At 48.9% G+C, this 5,248-nt stretch overlaps 1 non-coding gene across 1 annotated transcript; it reads right to left on the reverse strand.

The window, feature by feature from the left end:
• Positions 1 to 4,397: 4,397 nt before the first annotated feature.
• On the reverse strand, positions 4,398 to 4,536 carry LOC119925039. Its single transcript, XR_005449711.1, has one exon. It is a non-coding gene; the product is annotated as a small nucleolar RNA SNORA7 (small nucleolar RNA).
• Positions 4,537 to 5,248: the final 712 nt, after the last annotated feature.

Consider the following 5,248-nt stretch of genomic DNA (forward strand, 5'->3'; position numbering starts at 1 on the left):
GCACTGTTCCAAGCGCTGATAACCGTGGTATTAGTTGAGTGCTTACCAAACACCTACTGGACTAAGCAGTAGGATAATACAAGATAAACAGGTACCACATGGGGCTCCCACTCTAAGTAGGAGGGAGAACAGAAATTGAATCATCACTTTGCAGATGCGGGAACTGAGGCACAGAGATGTTAAGTCTCAACTCTACCCTTTCTACTCAGCTAGACTCGCTCGCTCCCCTTTCCCTTTGCCGCTCTCGCACCACTAACCCACAGCCCTGGATCACTGCCACTGTCCGCCTCCTTCGCTCTTATGCTCGAGCTGCCGAACGCTGCTGGCAAAAGTCTAAACACCATGCCAACCTCGTTCACTTCAAGTTTATCCTTTCCTGCCTTAACTCAGCCCTCTCTTCTGCCAGACAAAACTATTTCTCCTCCCTTATTGACACCCATGCCCATCACCCCCGCCAGCTCTTCCGTACATTTAACTCCCTTCTCAGGCCCCCGGTTCCTCCCCCTCCTCCTTCCCTCACCCCCAACGATCTGGCCTCCTACTTCATTAACAAAATTCAATCCATCAGGTCCGACCTCCCCAGAGTCTCTTCCCCCCTTTCTCCAACCCCCCGGCTCTCAACACTCTCTGCTACTCTCCCATCCTTCCCAGCGGTATCCTCAGAGGAACTCTCCTCCCTCCTCTCAAGTGCTACTCCGGCCACCTGTGCTTCTGACCCCATTCCCTCTCATCTTATGAAATCTCTCGCTCCATCCCTTCTCCCCTCCTTAACTTCCATCTTCAACCGCTCACTCTCCACTGGTTCCTTCCCCTCTGCCTTCAAACATGCCCATGTCTCTCCCATCCTAAAAAAACCCTCTCTTGACCCCACCTCACCTTCTAGTTATCGTCCCATATCCCTCCTACCAAACTCCTTGAACGAGTTGTCTACACGCGCTGCCTAGAATTCCTCAACAACAACTCTCTCCTCGACCCCCTCCAGTCTGGCTTCCGTCCCCTTCATTCCACGGAAACTGCCCTCTCAAAGGTCACCAATGACCTCCTGCTTGCCAAATCCAACGGCTCATACTCTGTCCTAATCCTCCTCGACCTCTCAGCTGCCTTTGACACTGTGGACCACCCCCTTCTCCTCAACACGTTATCTGACCTTGGCTTCACAGACTCCGTCCTCTCCTGGTTCTCCTCTTACTATCCGGTCGTTCTTTCTCAGTCTCTTTTGCAGGCTCCTCCTCCCCCTCCCATCCTCTTACTGTGGGGGTTCCCCAAGGTTCAGTGCTTGGTCCCCTTCTGTTCTCAATATACACCCACTCCCTTGGTGACCTCATTCGCTCCCACGGCTTCAACTATCATCTCTACGCTGATGACACCCAGATCTACATCTCTGCCCCTGCTCTCTCCCCCTCCCTCCAGGCTCGCATCTCCTCCTGCCTTCAGGACACCTCCATCTGGATGTCCGCCCGCCACCTAAAGCTCAACATGTCGAAGACTGAGCTCCTTGTCTTCCCTCCCAAACCTTGTCCTCTCCCTGACTTTCCCATCTCTGTTGACGGCACTACCATCCTTCCCGTCTCACAAGCCCGCAACCTTGGTGTCATCCTCGACTCCGCTCTCTCATTCACCCCTCACATCCAAGCCGTCACCAAAACCTGCCGGTCTCAGCTCCGCAACATTGCCAAGATCCGCCCTTTCCTCTCCATCCAAACCGCTACCCTGCTAATTCAAGCTCTCATCCTATCCCGTCTGGACTACTGCACTAGCCTTCTCTCTGATCTCCCATCCTCGTGTCTCTCTCCACTTCAATCCATACTTCATGCTGCTGCCCGGATTATCTTTGTCCAGAAACGCTCTGGACATATTACTCCCCTCCTCAAAAACCTCCAATGGCTACCGATCAATCTGTGCATCAGGCAGAAACTCCTCACCCTGGGCTTCAAGGCTGTCCATCACCTCGCCCCCTCCTACCTCACCTCCCTTCTCTCCTTCTACTGCCCAGCCCACACCCTCCGCTCCTCCACCACTAATCTCCTCACTGTACCTCGCTCTCGCCTGTCCCGCCATCGACCCCCGGCCCATGTCATCCCCCGGGCCTGGAATGCCCTCCCTCTGCCCATCCGCCAAGCTAGCTCTCTTCCTCCCTTCAAGGCCCTGCTGAGAGCTCACCTCCTCCAGGAGGCCTTCCCAGACTGAGCCCCTTCTTTCCTCTCCCCCTCGTCCCCCTCTCCATCCCCCCGTCTTACCTCCTTCCCTTCCCCACAGCACCTGTATATATGTATATATGGTTGTACATATTTATTACTCTATTTATTTATTTATTTATTTATTTTACTTGTACATTTCTATCCTACTTATTTTATTTTGTTGGTATGTTTGGTTCTGTTCTCTGTCTCCCCCTTTTAGACTGTGAGCCCACTGTTGGGTAGGGACTGTCTCTATGTGATGCCAATTTGTACTTCCCAAGCGCTTAGTACAGTGCTCTGCACATAGTAAGTGCTCAATAAATACGATTGATTGATTGATTGATTAAGTGACTTGCCCACTCTCACACAGCAGAAAAGTGGAGGAGCTGGGATTAGAACTCAGGTCCTCTAACTCCAGGGTCTTTGATCTTTCCACTAGGCCATGCCACCTCCCAGACTGAGAAACTCTGCCATCCAGGAGGAAGGGATGGGGGTCTTCTCATATCCGCCAAGCTAGCTCTCTTCCTCCCTTCAAAGCCCTACTGAGAGCTCATCTCCTCCAAGAGGTCTTCCCAGACTGAGCCCCCTTTTTCCTCTCCTCCTCCCCATCCCCCCCGCCCTACTTCCTTCCCCTCCCCACAGCACCTGTATATATGTTTGTACAGATTTATTACTCTATTGATTTTACTTGTACATATTTACTATTCTATTTACTTTGTTAATGATGTGCATTTAGCTTTAATTCTATTTGTTCTGACGACTTGACACCTGTCCACATGTTTTGATTTGTTGTCTCCCCCTTCTAGACTGTGAGCCCGTTGTTGGGTAGGGACCGTCTCTATATGCTGCCCGCTTGTACTTCCCAAGCGCTTAGTACAGTGCTCTTCACACAGTAAGCGCTCAATAAATACGACTGAATGAATGAATGAATGAATGAATGAATGAATGCACAGCCTGCAACTATTGCTGCGATTCACCTGACTCCTCCTTGTGGTCTGTTGTTTCAGCCACACTCCACTGTCAGTGGAGACTTCTCCAAGTAGGAAGACCAACTTGTACTTGTCATCTGTTTTGTTTATTGTTCTTCTACCAGAAAATGGAGAACAGCTACGCTTCTCTCCCCGGCCAGAAAAAACTGCTGAGCTGAGGCCACAAACCCAGAGAACATCTGCCTCTGCCTAAATCATGGTGCAAATTACAGCTCTGCTGTTTCTTGGGGCCTATGTTCAGGGGTGTCACTTTTGAACCTACATGAAGAGCCAGAGGTTCAGGCCACTCAAACTGCATGAGTTTGTACCTATCAAAGCCTGTGGGATTCTAGTCAGCCAAATAATGGCAGGGAGGGGTGGGGCTCAAGGGACAAGTGGATCCATCCCATTTCTGCCTGTTATCACTGTCTGGGATCTAATCTGCGAGCATTAGGCTGGAGGACTGAGTGGTATACTTTTAAAGGAAAGGAGATGATAAAATTTGACCATCCGAGCTGTATTTCAAGCTGAAAAACAGAGGATTAATTTGCCTCCTGAAGACACTTGCCGAACTGCTGCCACAAGGAAAAAGGCTCGATTTCCAAAGGAAATGCCATTCCTGAAGGAAGCCAGAAAATCAGCAGACTGGTTTCTTCCTTGCCCTTGTATGAGAGCTCCGAACTTGGACAAATTCCAGGGAATTAGACAAGACCCCGACTGTTACTGCTTCATCATCTCCTCCTCTATCTGGAAAGAAAATGTATCATATGACACAACTCAGGAATTAAGTCAGCCCTTCCTTAAGATGAGCAACTATCATATGTTTCCTCCAAGCAACCCATTGTCCCTGTCAGAGACAGAATACTACACTTCATGGACTATGGGACTGATACAGGATTGGACTGGGATGGAGACTGTGGAAAATCACGAGCCCCATAAAAGACTGCCCATCTGTTAAAGTACAAGTGCAGTATAATGACTGAAAGGATAGATAAAGGCCCAGTTACTCCCGGGAATAATTCAAACATATCATCTTGTCTTATGCTGTCGAGTCGTCTCCGACCCACAGCGACGCCATGGACACATATCTCCCCAAAGCCCCACTTCCATCTGCAATCGTTCTGGTAGTTTATCCACAGAGTTTTCTTGGAAAAAAATATGGAAGTGGTTTAACATTGCCTCCTTCCACGCAGTAGGCTTGAGTCTCTGCCCTCGACCCATGCCGCTGCTGCCCAGCACAGGTGAGTTTTTGACTTGTAGCAGATTGCCTTCCACTCGCTAACCACTGGTCAAGCTAGGAATGGAATGGATAGGCCACTGCTTGACCTCTCCTTCCTATAGTCGAGACTGGTAGAGTATTGGAAACTCTCCAAATGCGACCCTGAGAGGGGTCAGACATATTAGAAAGGAAAAAATCTATGGAAGAGCAGCACCAAGTGATCTAATTACTACAATTTGTTTTCAGTTTTTTTTAAGGGTGTTAATAGGAGTAGATGTAATAAACACTTTAGCATCAGACACAGTACAGATAAGGGAGAAGACAGCCTACCCAAATGATAATAAAATAATAATAATAATTGTGGTATTTGTTAAGTGCTTACTATGTGTCAGGCACTGTACTAAGCACTGGAGAGTATACAAGCAAATAGGGTTGGACACAGTCCCTGTCCCACATGGGGCTCACAGTCTTAATCCCCATTTTACGGCTGAGGTAATTGAGGCACAGACAAGTCAAGCGGCTTGCTCAAGGCCACACAGCAGACAAGTGGTGGAGTCAGGATTAGAACCCATGACCTTCTGACTCCCAGTCCAGTCCTCTATCCACTACGCCACGCAGCTTCCCAAAGTCTTTAACCACCCTCTAAAATGCAGAATTGTACAAACAAAATTGCTGCTTTCCACTTAGCAACATATGCACCCAGAACCTCAGTGAATATAAAGACTATCAGGCCAGAAGTCTGATAAACCACTGCTTCAAACTCCCTTGGCAGGTAATTCTCAAATACCTACATGAAGTTATATAGTGGTTTTGGCAAGCAAAAGAGTCTGGCCATTGAACAGTGTTTGGGGAGCACTGCTTTTCCATTATCCTGAAAGAATGAA

The sequence above is a fragment of the Tachyglossus aculeatus genome, chromosome 2, assembly GCF_015852505.1.
Source record: "Tachyglossus aculeatus isolate mTacAcu1 chromosome 2, mTacAcu1.pri, whole genome shotgun sequence".
NCBI lineage: Eukaryota > Metazoa > Chordata > Mammalia > Monotremata > Tachyglossidae > Tachyglossus > Tachyglossus aculeatus.